This window comes from Juglans microcarpa x Juglans regia, chromosome 3S (genome assembly GCF_004785595.1).
Source record: "Juglans microcarpa x Juglans regia isolate MS1-56 chromosome 3S, Jm3101_v1.0, whole genome shotgun sequence".
Taxonomy (NCBI): domain Eukaryota; kingdom Viridiplantae; phylum Streptophyta; class Magnoliopsida; order Fagales; family Juglandaceae; genus Juglans; species Juglans microcarpa x Juglans regia.
The window spans coordinates 5,157,137-5,172,160 of NC_054599.1; the positions used below are offsets into that span (position 1 = coordinate 5,157,137).

The 15,024-nt window shown below is 33.5% G+C and overlaps 1 long non-coding RNA gene and 1 pseudogene across 1 annotated transcript; one reads left to right on the forward strand and one right to left on the reverse strand.

Moving 5' to 3' along the window:
* Window positions 1-1,157: 1,157 nt before the first annotated feature.
* On the reverse strand, window positions 1,158-15,024 carry LOC121257949. Its single transcript, XR_005939297.1, has 3 exons — window positions 14,887-15,024; window positions 6,102-6,105; window positions 1,158-1,173 (listed from the first exon to the last, which is right to left on the reverse strand). It is a non-coding gene; the product is annotated as an uncharacterized LOC121257949 (long non-coding RNA).
* Window positions 14,429-14,547, forward strand: LOC121258895 (annotated as a pseudogene).

A 15,024-nucleotide genomic window follows, 5' to 3' on the forward strand; every position in this document is an offset into this window, starting at 1 on the left:
CTGGTAATTCATTGATTCGATGTGATATTGATATGCAAGGGATTTGAACCATTATTTTGGAACTCTTGTTTCTTTTTCTCAATACATTCGTTTGGATTTCCTTCATTAGTGTACAACTCCATTCTTCCATAAATATAGGTAAAGAAAACCCTCAATAAGTATAAAGAAGATGAGAAAGTACCAAAGAAGCAAATAATTAAGTATGATAGGGGCTAGGATTTTTCTTATTGAAGAATTCTAGACAACCTCTTGACAGAGCGGCTAGGGTTTCTTTTCTGTGCATACTCGGATGCTTTGAAGGGCGTATTTATAGAGTTTCAAGGTGAGTATAACCTCCCTTGGTTTATCCGTAGCAGGCCATATTTCCATAACTATCCATTTTTTAATAAACACAATTTTATCTAGAATTATAAATTATCACTTTTTTTAATATTTTATTCGGTGTGACAATTCATATTTGCAGGTCGTGTTCGTATTGTATCAAGTCATGAACATTTGACTATATGGATCAATATGAATCCAACACATTAAGCTGAATGGGTTAGACCTTTAAGCCCTAACACGACTAATTTAAATAACAAGTCTTATCGTGCCACCCGTTTCGACCATTTTAATAACTAATTAGAAATAAGTCAACACGACATGACTAATTTTAACTCATTTCATGCTTTAATGGAATATTTTTAGTGTTATTAAACCAAACCTAATTTTTAAAGTTAGCCTCTATAATTTTGGAGTCCCAAAAATAATATAGTTTTACAAATTGATTTTTTAAATGATTTTATTTCTCTTGAAAATATTTATTTTATGTTGAAAACTCTAATTGTTTATGGGGTCAAGAATAAAAGTTGGATTTTAAACTTAGTTTATTTCCCTTTCCATTTATTCTCTACTCTTTGTTTTCTATTAGTCATTTGTCTTATTTTCTAAAACTATTTTTTAAAGTTCAACCACAAGGATGAGCGTTATTGTGTGTCTCTCTACACATTTAATATTATATTAAATGTTTATAATGGCAATAAATGTTGAGTTCAATGTTGTCTACGTAAATATAGTAATTTGTTTTATATTTTAAAAAATGTTTACGATAGAGTATTATAGAAAATCACACAAATATAGCCATAAATGGTGTAATCATGGAGGATTACAATAAGATATATTAATTGTGAAGCACTGTAATTGTGAAGGATAAAAAAAAGAAACAAAACAGAACCTACTAATAAGAATAAAAAAAAAAAAAAGGAAAGGGAGATCTGAGGAGCCTTTTAAGGTTTTTTTTTTTTGTTGATAAAACGGATCATTACCGTTCACTAAGAGCGGACTTATAAAGTTGACTTGAAAAACAAACCAATTACAATCGTTAGTAGCTTTCCAGTACACTTTCGTGACTGACATGGTCTAGTCCAGACGATAAATCTCTAAAGACCTAGATCTTAGAGAAATACAACCTATGTCCACGACAGAGGGTACAAAGCCCCCTACCCCGACTAAGCAAGATAGGGTTCACCAAACCCCGTCAACGCGGAGGGGGGGACCACTACTCCATTCGGACCAAGGTCCGAAGACACTACTTTTTTTTGGATTTTTATTTTCCTAGAAACAACATTACACAAAAGAAATTACATAGAAAAAACACTGCATAAAAACGGAAAAGCAGTGCACAAAGGCTGATGTGGCGCGCGCTACTCTAGGAGGAGAACCAACGGTCGATCTTGGAGATCCTGGACTCACAAGCTCCAGAAATGCTGCGAGTGGCGTTGGCAAAGGGCTCCCTAGTGGTGCATGAAAGCCACGCACCGAACGACGCCGAAACTTCGACCCGCGCATGACTCTACTTGCCGTTCCGTTTGGTGTCGCATTCGATGGTCTTGAAGATCGGCAGCTGGGCAACACCATGGCGGGGCGCGTGCTGGCCTATGAGAATATATTTATTATGTTTCATTCCTATTCCTTTTAAGAATTAAATAGGATTGAAACATCACTAACTTACTATAAACGTTTCACCTATTTCTATTGGGAATATATTTATTATCAATATTTTTCTAAAATGTCATATAAATAAGATATGAACTAATCAGATAAAGATCTTAAATTTTCTGTCTGAATTCTGAAGATTTAGACTGACCGTTATCGAGATAAAACTCTAGAAGATATTTATCATAAATTATCTATAATTTGGTCAAAAGAAAGAAGAAAAAGTGGCTGAATATAACCATTGAAGGCATAGATATCAATTTGTTACAAAAGCAAATTATGTCCACATCGAAACTCTCTCTCGTATTTAGAAGATGAATGGATATCAATGTCTCAATAGGGATAAAATTTTGTAGGGAGTGTTTTCAATTATATATAAGTTACTTGTTCAAATGTTTACATTGATGAAAAACTTGCATTTCTCACAAATTAGTACCTATTCATTCAACAATTGTATTAAGCTATTTTCGAGTCTTAGTATGAACACAAATAATATATCTTTATATATTTATTGATTTTACAACTTTATAATAAAATAATATTGTTTTGGATTCTTATACTTCTGTTCTAACATAATCTTTTTAATTTATAATTCAAATTATTAAAGCTATCAACTTTTGTTATATATGGATTATTATTTTTCTAATAATTTATATTATCAGTTTTTATCAGCAGAAATCTTGATAAAATGTAAGGGTGGCAATTATATGTGACATGACTCATCATGAACCTAATATGAATACGACACAAAATTAGTGGGTTTGAGTTTAATATAAATAGGTTTGGGTTTAATATAAATAGGTTCGGGTCAAAACGGGTTGACCCGTTAAGATATGATTAATAAATGAATCAATAATGGGTTAACTAGCTTAACCCAAAATCAAATAACAATAAATTGTTTAAACTTTATTTCAAATTTATAATTTTATTATTTTTTTATTGTAATATTGATATTTCTCAATATGCTTATATTTTTATTATTAGGATTGTAATTCTGAATCTATACTCATATTTGTTATTGTTAGATTTGTAGTATTGATTTTACTATAGGTTAAAATCTGAAAATATTGATATCTTTTCGTAGTAGGTAGCCTTGTTTTTAGATATTGTGGCTACTAATAAATATAGATTTTAAATTTTATGTGAAATTATATTAATCGGGTCAAATGCATTATGCAAGTTAGTTTAACATATCCTAGGTAAGTGAGGGGCTGGGCTTTTCATTGGTTTTGGGTCTTGGGTTGGCCAATCACATACATACATGGGCTAGGTCTAATTTTATGGTTTTGGTCCCTAAAAAAATAATAAATGGGCTTCAACTCAATTATTGAGCCTAATAGAAACTACGTTTTTTTTGCCCTAGGATGTTTAACCCTAATACCCACTTCTTCTTTTTCTCTTATTTTCTCTCTCTCTTCCTCCTAGCCACCCAACTCTTATCCCCAGATTTTCTCTCTTTTTCTCTCTCCCCCTGATCCCACTTCTCCCTCTCCCAGCCCCTTCTCACGATGAGCCTAGCAAGCCCATGGTAACAACCAGCCTCACTACCATTGACTATAGTGTCTCAGAGATCTGCCACCACGCCTTGTCGGCCTCTCCCTCCTCTCTTAGATCTCTCTCTCATTCTCTCTCTCCCTCTCTCTCTCCCTCGCCATTTCACTAGGCTAGGGCTCCGTCGTCGTCCACCTTGCTATTTTAAATATAGTAGATAATTTTTAAATTGAGCCAAGTGTTTTAAAAATCTTCTAAATATTTTATAAGTTCAAAATTATTTTAATGAAGTACTTTTAGTGTTATTGATCTAAACCTAATTTCTAAAGTTAGCCTCTTTAAAAATTAGGTTTGTTCAATAACTCTAAATGATATAGTTTTACAAATACATTTTATTTAAATAATTTTATTTCTCTTGGAGATATTTAGTAAGATTGTATTTTATTTATTTCCAAAACTCTAATTATTTTGGGGTCAAGAATAAAAGCTGGATTATCAACTTAGTCTATTTCCCTGTCCATTTATTCTTTACTCTTTGTTTTCTATTTCTCTCCTTTTATATCTTGGGGAGAAAATGAAAGATTTTAAAAAGATTAGTAATTAGCATCCTATTTTTAAATATTATTTTTTAAAATTCCACCATAAAGATGGGCATTAAAGTATGTCTCTCTCCACATTTAATATAACATTAATCGATGAGTCCAATGTACGTTATCTATGTGTAGCATTAAATTATATAGTGAAGTCTACATATTATTTCTATTTTTTAAAATTGTAGAAAATCTTTAGGATAGAATATTATAGAAACATCATACAATGGCCATAAATGCTGTAATCATGGAGGATTACAATAAGATATATTAATTATGAAGGATAGAAAAAGAAACAAAACAAAACGTACTAATAAGACAAAACAAAAAAAGGAAAGAGACATTTGAGGAGCCTTTCAATAAACTAATTAGGAATGAAATATCACTAGTTTAGTATAAACGTTTTACCTATTTCCATTGGGAATAAATTTATTAAGAGTATTTCTTTCAAATGTGAACATTGAATATTAACAGTATTTCTTTTAATGTAAAATATGAACTGATATGATTGTCGGATAAAAATCTTAAAATCTTATTCTGAATTGAGTGATCGTTATCGAGAAAAAAATATAGAAGATCTTTATCCTAGATTATCTATAATTGGGTCAAAAGAAAGGCAAAAAAATCGCTGAATATAACCGTAAGGAATATATATCAATTTTTTACGTTCATATAAAAACTCTCTGTTATTTAGAAGATGAGTGCATATCAATGCAGTCTAAATAGGCTTAAGACTGCCAAGAGCTAGATGACCTGATGGCATATGGCCCGGTTGTCCAAATGGAAAATCTGAGTTCGAAACTCCCACCCCCTTGTATAAAAAAAAAAAAAAATGGTCAAGACTTCGTGGAGTGTGTTTTCAATATGAAAAATTCTATTTATAAGCCTCACACACCATACACTATCTTTTTTTTTTTTAAAAAAAATTTTCTCTTACCAAATGTGTGGTATATGGATGATGAATAGAAAAATTTAATTATTTTAAAAAGAATGAAACAAAACAAAATTAAAAAAATTTTAAAAAATAAAAATAAATAAAAGAAATTATGATGTGTTGTATATGGACTTATGAGTAGCAAAACTCTTGAAGAATTGTATTCAGTCATTATTCTTGAGTATGTGAAACACAACTAATATATAATTATTTTATAATCAAATAATAGTTTTCTTCGATTATTATAATTTTGTTTTAACATAATTTTTTAACCTATAATTCAAGTTGTTAAAGCTATCAACTTTTATTATGGATTAATATTTTTCTAATAATTTATAATATCAAATTTTATCAGTAAAAATTCTGATAAAATGTAAGGGTGTCAATATTTGATATGACTCGTGAACCACACATAAACATGACACAAAATTAGTAGCTTTGAGTTTAATATAAATGGGTTTAGGTCAAATCAGTTTGACCCGTTAAGACACAATTAATAAATAGGTCAATAACAAGACAATCTGCTTAACTTAAAATCGACCTGCAATAACTCGTTTAAATTTTATTTCTAAATTAAAATTTTAGTACTATTGAATTGTAATTTTTATATTTCTCAACATGCTTATATTTTTATTGTTGGAATTGTAATTCTAGACCTATACTTATATTTTTATTGTTGGAATTGTAATTCTAGACCTATACTCATATTTTATATTGTTGGGCTTGTAGTATTGGTTTTATTATAGATTAAATTCTGAAGAATATTAATATTTTTTGTTAGTAGGTGAATGTTTTCTTTTTTACATATTTTTGTTAGTAGGTGAATATTTTCTTTTTTACATATTATAGCTACTAATAAATATTGATTTTAATTTTTATGTGAAACTATGTTAATCGGGTTAAATCGATTTTGTAGGTAGTTCAACCCATTTAAATGAAACTGATTAAAATGAGTCGTGTCGTGTCGACTCATTTAGGATTAGTTATTAAACGGGTCAAAACGGGTGACACAACACAACACGACTTGTTATTTAAATGGATCACGTTAGGGTTTAAAATGTCTAACTCGTTTAGCTTAATGGGTCATTTTAGGGTTAATTCATATAGTTGACGGATCTTGACTTGACATGACAAGAACATGACCTGTGTATACGAATTACCACCCCTAATAAAATATTAAAATAATAATAATTAGAATTCTAGCAAGATAAAATTTTGTTTATTAAAAAAGGGATAATTATGTAAATATGGCTGGATGCGGAGAAACCAAGGGCAATCATACTCGCCTACAAACTCTATAAATACGCTCGTTAGAGCATCCGAGTATGCACAGAAAAGAAACCCTAGCTGCTCCCTCTAGAGGTTGTCTGGAATTCTTCAATGAAGAATCTTAGCCCCTCTCATACTTAATTACTTGCTTCTTTGGTACTTTCTCATCTTGTTTATACTTATTGAGGATTTTCTTTACCTAGATTTTACGGAAGAATGGAGTTGTATATTGATGGAAGAAATCCAAACGAATGTATTAAGGAAAAGAAACAAGAGTTCCAAAGTATTTGGTTCAAATCCCTTGCATATCAATAATCCCTTGCATATCAATATCACATCGAATCAATGAGTTACCAGAATGTTATGTTGTGCCTGACCGGAGAAAGTAAGTAGCCCTCCTCTGCCTTTTTCTTACACTCCAATCTATGCATGAAGTTTCACTTTTTTGATTCTGACTATTCTCTACAAAAAAATTATGGTTTTAGTGGAAGAATTCTTGAACTATGTAATGATGTAGTGAATAAATACAAGCCCCTTCCCTCCACCCAACGGACGCATAAATGTTTAAACATAAATATGATACGTTCAAACTATAATCAACGAACGTCAACTTCTCTCATTCGAATGCCAATCGGTCGGGTTGCCGTTCGAACGTTCAATTGGAGGTCCGAACATTACTTTCTGTGATAGTTCTCATCCGTCACAAAAAAAGAGAACATTCGAACGTTCAACCAAATGGAACACCTCCAACTATCACTAAAAATATTTTTAGGGACGGTTCAACAGTAAATCGTCACCAATCGTTTTCTGTGACACACATTAGGTGCCGATTTCAAACCGTCACCAAATATCTTTAGTGACGTTTTGATAATTTTTTGTGACTATTTCCTCTATCACAAAAGACAAATTGTGTTGTAGTGAGTCTTCGTTGCAATATTCTACTTTAATCACGTGTTATGCTGCAATTTTTAAGATTTTCTTGTGGTTTATATTTTAGGTGTTCACATTTAACAAGCTAGGGACTTATATGAATCCAAATAACATATGATTGGCAAGCTTAAATGAAAATATTCAGTCGAGTTCATGCAACATGAAAAAAAGGTGGAAAAAGTAAAATAATTAAATATAAAACCCGTAGAGAATATATACATTTATATTGTTCGGTTATGAGAGAGAGAGAGAGAGAGAGAGAGAGAGAGAGAGTTTATTATTTTTCTTTTGTAGTGTTTTGCTGGTTTATTTGCACAAAAATAATCCTGACATCAATTCACACGTGGATGGGATGTACATATTTAGTATGAAACCCTATCAACATTGGTAAGAGATTTATAATTTTTTGTAAGAAGAATTGAAAATTGAATCGGAGATCAACAATTTTTATATGCCATAATAGGTTTAGAAGACATTTATAAATTATTGTACCATTTGAGTATTCCTTGTAGAAAACTATAAAGCTGTATAATAATAGGATAATTTTAGGTATATTTGAGAAAATTGCTTTCAAATCACAAAATTAGTCATTAGATGTTTACTCAACAACTTCTTGTGTTTATTGTTTTCACGGATCACAATACAAGAAAACTGTTCAGTTGTGATCATTACTTGCTGTCAAAATGAGTTTAATTTGATCGCAAAGAGTCATTCTTGTTACATATAATTCTTCAGAAATGGTCATTTTCCTTGTAGTACTGTCAATTTATAGAAAACATGAATAGAAATTGTTTTTTACGACTTTATTAGAGCTAGACTCGACATGCCAAGGCCATACGGCCATGCCTTGTTGATAAACCCATTAGTTTTTAAATTTTAGGAGAAAGTAAAGTAATTAAATATAAAATCTGTAGAGATTATATTCATTTATATTCATTTGGTTTTAAAAGGCAGGTGGAGATCATAAGGTTCAATCATGAAACTTCTTCTGGCTCTATTTAAGCCTCTATGCACTTAGCAACATACACAATTCAGAGAGCTAAAGCTAAGGCGTTGGTCATACAAATTCAATGATCCACCGTCCGACCAGTCTTCATGATTTGCCGCACATTTAAGCTACAAAATGGAGGAGAGTCTAAAGATTCTCAGATTCTCAGTCAAGAAGAGAATTAAAAGTCAAGACCAACGTATAAACGCTTCATGGTCTCATCGAATCAGTGGATTACCAGAGAAATGTAATCCCTCTCTTACACTCCACCCTTGTTACATTATTTCCTGCATGCATGTTTCTATCAGGATAGATCGATCTACGTACATGCTGATGATAAAATTATTTCACATTGTGTTTTTTGGATCAGTTCCCATAGCATTTGGACCTTGCATCAGGTTCAGCATTGGGAATTAAGTGGTTAGAAATGGGGAATCATGGTATTTTTCTTGTTCCTTTTCCGATATCAATGTTGTTTTTTATCAATGTAAAATAATTAAATATAAAATAATTAATATGTTTACATTACTTTTCCTTTTCTTCAGTTTTGGGTTGATATATTAAGATCCATCCCTGTTTCCAACCATGTAGCGGCCTTGGGTTGATTAAGATCCATCCTTGGCATCCCCAACTGGTGGAATTGGAGAGCATTGATTCACTCAGCCTTCACAAGCAACATCAGAGAGGTTTAGGCTGTTTTGCACCAGATTTTCTCAAAGTTTTGATCAATTGAAGAAAAACCAAGAAGATATATGATGATGATGTGCTGGATCAGCGAGATACCAGATATTTCATTTTATATCATTGTAACGTGTACTTGTATTTTTCTTATCAATCTTGAACCGGTTGTAAGACCTTTTTTTGTACTTCGTATATTAAATCTGTACTTCATACTCTCTTAACGACAATACTAAACTCTAATCTTAATTAGTTTAACAACAATTGATCATCTCTATATTTATATCCTCATGTTTGAGTCACTTTGTTTCCTGTTGTTCTCGAAACAATTGGCCTGACTTGAATAATTTTCATATTAATTAGTTGCACATATTCACTTTGATGACTTTTTACCATCATTGCAGTGAGCTGCATGATATAAATTCTGGGCCACTCACTAATTTTACAATATATCCCTTTTCGTAGCAGACAGTTTGCTGTTCTGGGCCACCAATTGCATGCAGTAACATTTTGAAATTACTCCCCTATGAAGATAGTATGGGATGATGCTGCTAGCTAGCGGTGATAGTACTTTTTCTCAACCACAAAAAGTCATGTGCCATTAGCAACATGTACACAAAGCTGATTCCCAATCAGGTGCAGCAGCAAGATCAGTTTGTCTTTTGTGTTTCTACCACCAGTCCATACTACAATTTTGAGAAACCTGCTCCAGATATAGCAGTTGTAACTTGGCAGATTCTTAATTCAAATGTTCTGGTTGCATGACCTTCAACTTAAGCATAACCATATAAATTGTCATGTAGCTGTGTCTGTTATTTTAATGGGTGTGATCATCAAACGGTGTACCCCTTAGAATGACAGCCTCTAACATGGTGATGGTTTTCGTAAGGGGTGATGTTTAGGTTACTATTGGTTTACCAATAGTTGTGCCATTTGCCAACCGGTGCATGATAGTCTATAAATAGGAGTCATTGGTGCATAAATATATGCACTCAATTCCCTTTGTACATCACCAACTTGTAGGACAAATATCCTCACAGGAGTGTCGGCATATTGCCAAATTCTGCTTCTATTTGTTCTTCATTATTCTACAATATCTGCATCTTTGGTACTGAAAACTTTTTGGCAATCTTGAGAGCAAGAATTCTGGTTACTGCATATGAACGTATTTTACTTACGTGAAGAAGGTTGTAAAAGAGGGTTTGGGTTATATCCTTATACGTGGGTCACTTTAAATGGGCCTCTTCAGAAGTTCAAGGAAGTCAACAAACATATATAATATAGAAAAAAAAAAAAAATCAAAAAGAGATGCTTCCAATTCAAAACTCAAACTCACCCAATTAACACTTTGATAATTTTGATTCAAAAGAAGCCAGGCAGGTAATTAGCCTCAGGATCTATAGGTTAGTTTCTAAACCATACGGCCTTTCCATCTCCAACGCCATCAAAAGAGTTGCATTGATTCATGTCTTTATGTCGATGAAATAAATTATCAGTTAAAAACTCTCAACATGTCATCAATGCACGGCATTGATCTATGTTTAATATATGAATGCAGATTTGGGATTTGGAGTGACATTCCCTCGAAGAATGTCACTTCAGTTTTCAAAACCAGTATTAGAAACGAAGAGAAAATTGGTACTTCTAGTGGGCATTGCTTTTCACAATACCAAACAATATAACAGTTTTACTTATATTACATGAAGAGCAACAATGTCTGTTAAGGGTAGTGATAGGGTTACTATCCTATCACTACCCATCTACTACTCAAGTTCATTTCAAAATTTTTTTTTTATCATTAATTTTCTTTTAAGTATTTTTTTAACATCCTTAATCACTAAGAAAAAATTAAAAAAATATTTAACTCTACTAATATTCACTTTCTTAATCATTAAGTAAAATAAAAAATTATAAAAAAATCAAATACAAAAAGAGTAGTAAATGGGTAGTAGTAGGTTAGTAATTAACCTATCATTATTCATCTTTTAAACCAACTACTTAAGTAAAAATCGATTACTCCTAATTGTCTGTCTCACGTTTGCAGTCATATACAGCAATCTTCCTCACTTGAGGGGGGTCATAGCCTGCAACAACAAACCGTACAAGCGATTAGCTCCAACAACCAAAACTATTTTCATGCAAAGTTCTTAATGTTGATGTAGCAGTCATATCTAGGGCTGCACTTACAGCAAAAACAGTGGCGTGACCAGTTTCACATCCAACATTGCCAACCTCCTATTCTCGATTTCTTTTGTCCTCAACACCTTGATCTTCTCAGGAGAAGTACCGGTTCCCCACCCAAGTGGGTCGAACCGAAGTCCTCCAGGATAGCCAACGTCTCTCCCTGTGAACTTGTTGTCTGTGAAGATCTTTGTGTTTACTGACCCTGTCTTGATGCTGTCTGCCCAGTCTCTTCCCTCGTCCCAGCCAATCAAGATCAGCTCGATGATGAAGAGAGTGGTTGCGAGTATGAAGGTAAGTAAATGGGCGTGCTAGTTTGATCCACTTATACAGATACAGAGTTTTCTAGAAAGAAATCCTTTATTATGGGGGAGAATATAATGATGACCAAGAAAGTTCACGAGGACTAAAAGCCGCAAAGAATTATTAAAGGAACTTAGAAGCATATTTGGTTTAATTAGATTATACACAATTGTCTTGTTTAGAATTTTTAAAATTTTGATGTGGTAAAAATTTTTGAGGTGATCGACGTGGTGTCATACGGACCAGTTAGCATATGATATGTGGCATTTGTGTGTGTGAGGTCACCAATTAATCTAGAAACCAAGAGTATTTACCGCCCAAACTACTTGTCATTAACAATGGTACGTACACTTGTCAAACAACTTGAAGAAAGAGGAGAGGTTGAGCGATATCTCTTACCGGGATAGGTCGACATTTTCATCTTCCTCAAGGGTTTCCTTCTTGCTTTCTCTCTTCTCACTCACTCAAGAACTCAAACACCACCTTAGTGAACCCACTTGAGAGAAAATCAAAGTAGAGTTGGATAACTCCTTTTCAGATCAAACCTTGCACTTTCTAAGTGAGATTGTTCTCTCTCATTTCGGTTTTGGCATATAAAATGGTTAGTAATTTTAAGAATGAGTTCTTGGATAAATTTGTTGGAAGTTTAGTCCATCCTTGAAAATGTAGGTCTCTGCTTAGCTTTATTTATGAGTTTGTTGTGCAACTTGTGTTTCCTGACTTGTGAGTGACGAGTTTATGAGAAAATAGTAGATGTAGGTTCTGTTTTAACCTTATAACATGTTTATGTTGATGGTTTTGCAAATAGGTCGAGTGGCAGGGGGATTGGAAATGACCCGACCAAGGGGAATATGGATTATAAGAATTGTCAGCAACAACTGTGACGAGTGCAATCATACCAGCACTAATGCAGTAGATCCTATCAGAACTTCGCAATTACACGTTCTTGGGTGAGAGTAGTACTCGGATGGGTGAACTCCTGAAAAGTCCTCGTGTCGCACCTCTCATTTTTATTTACACATGTTTACAAGTGAAATTTAAAAATACAACGACTTAGGAGAGGGAGTTTGGAAAAGTGACGCGATGAAGAGGAACCAGGATTATAAGAATTTTCTGCAACAACATTGACGGATGTGATCATACCTGCACTAATGCAATAGATCCCATCAGAACTCCGCAATTAAGCATTCCTAGGCAAGAGTAGTACTAGGAGAGGTGACGTCCTAGGAAGTCCTTTTATTACACCCCTCGTTCTTATTTTTTGTTTTTATTTCTTCATGTTTGGAATGAAATTTAAAAAGATAACGATTTAGGAGGGGACCTTAAGAAAAATGGCGCCGACCCTATCGCATAGCGATGGGTTTCAATCAGCACTCTTAATTGTAGGAGATCGAAAGCAAGGCAACGAAGGGGAACCGGGATTATAAGAATTTTCCGGAACAACCCTGGCGGATGAGATCATATCAAGACCAATGCACTGAATCCCAAGAAAACTCCACAGTTAAGCATGCTTGGGCAAGAGCAGTTCTACGATAGGTGACCTCTTTGGAAGTTCTCATGTTGTACTCCTCATTTTTATTTTTATAGGTTTGTGAGTAAAATTTAAAAACCGACGACTTAGAGCATCCCCAATGGGTTATGTAAAACCCATGTTTTTGTAAAATTTGAAGGAAATAACTCAATATAGCCCATCTAATGGATTATGTATTTTATAACTAATATCCAGTTTGCTACAGTACCATCTCTACATCTATGGAACACTATTCACACTTGTATAAATATTTAATTAATTTCTCTCCCTACTTTTTACTCTTTATTTATTTCTTTATCTACTTTTTACTTTTTACTTTTTACTTTACTTTAAATGAATAAAATATATTAAAAAATATAATATTTAAATGATATAAAAAAAATAGATAAGTTAATATATGGTATATTGTAAAAGTTAGTATGTAAAATAGAAAAAGTGAGTTTTAGTGATTTATTTTAAAGAATAGGATAAAGAATTCATTAGGAGTGCTCTTAGAAGGGAAGTTTTAGAACTATTGCCTCGAACCCCTCGCGTAGTGATGGATATCAATAAAAACGCCAAATTATAAGGTAATCAGAAGTTACGCAACGATGAGGAATGAGGATTTTAAGAATTTTTTGTAACAACCCTTATGAGTGCGATCATAGCAGCACTATTGCATCAAATCCCATCAGAATTCTGCAGTTAAGCAAGCTTGGACGAGACTAGTATTAGGATTGGTGACCTCCTGGGCAGTCCTCATGTTCCACCCCTTGTTTTGATTTTTCCAAGTTTGAAAGTGAAATTTTTAAAAAAAATGACTTATGAGGGAAATCTTAGAAAAATTGCGTCAGCCCCATCCCGTAGTGATGAGTATCGATCAGAATACTGAGTCGTAGGGGGGATCGAAAGCGACCAGATGAAGGGGAACGGGGATTATAAGAATTGTCGACAAGAACCATGACGTGTGCGAATATAACTGCACTAATGCACTGGATCCCATCAGAACTCCACAATTAAGCATGCTTGGGCAAGAGTATTACTAATATGGGTGAGCTACTAGAAAGTCCTCGTGTTGCGCCCTTTGGTTTTTTTTTTTTTTTTTCAAAGGTTTGCAAATGAAATTTAAAAAAAAAGACAACATAGTTAACGAAGTTTTAGCCCAACTCATACCAATGTGTATCGTTCAAAACTTCAAATAAGAGGGGGATCAGAAGGGATGCCATGAAGGGGAATGAGGATTATAAGAACTTTCTATAACAAACCCTAACAGGTACAATCATACCAACACTAATGTACCAGATCTGATCAGAAGTTAGTAGTTAAACATGCGTGAGCGAGAGTAGTAGTAGAACAGGTGACCTCTGACGAAGTCCTCGTGCTAAACTCCTCATTTTTAATTTTACAAGTTTGCAAGTGAAATTTAAAAAACGATGACCTATGAAAGGAATTTTAGAAAAATCGTGCCGACCCCATTGCATAGTGATAGGAATCAAACAGAATGCTGAATTTCAAGGGGATCATAAGCAATGCAAGGACGGGGAATGATATTTCTAAAAATTGTCTACAACAACCATTACGGGTGCGAACATACCAGTACTGTTGCATTAGATCCCATCTGAACTTAGCAATTAAGTGTCCTTGGGCGAGAGTATTCCTAGGATGGGTGACCTCTTGGGAAGTTCTCGCGTTGTACGCCTCATTTTTATTTTCACAGGATTGCAAATGAATTTAAAAGAAGGACGACCTAGGAGGGGAAGTTTAGAAAAATTGCATTACCAGGACTAATGCACCTGATCCATTAGAACTCCGCAGTTAAACGTGCTTGGGTGAGAGTAGTACTAGGATTGGTGACATCCTGGGAAGTCCTTGTTTTGGACCACTCTTCCTTATTTTTTGTTTTTGTTTTTACAAGTTTATGAGTGAGATCTTAAAAAATGATAACTTAGGATTGAAATATTAGGAAAATTGCACCAACACCATCGCGTAGCTATGGGTATTGATCAAAACGTCGAATCATAGGAGGATCAGACATTACTCACCAAGTTTTGGATTGTTCACCCACCAATAGGGAATGTGAGTTGGGTTTAGACCATCGTGAGACAGGTTAGTTTTACCTTAACGATAACAATGTCGCAATAGCAATTCAACCTAGTAAGAGATGAACCTTTGATTC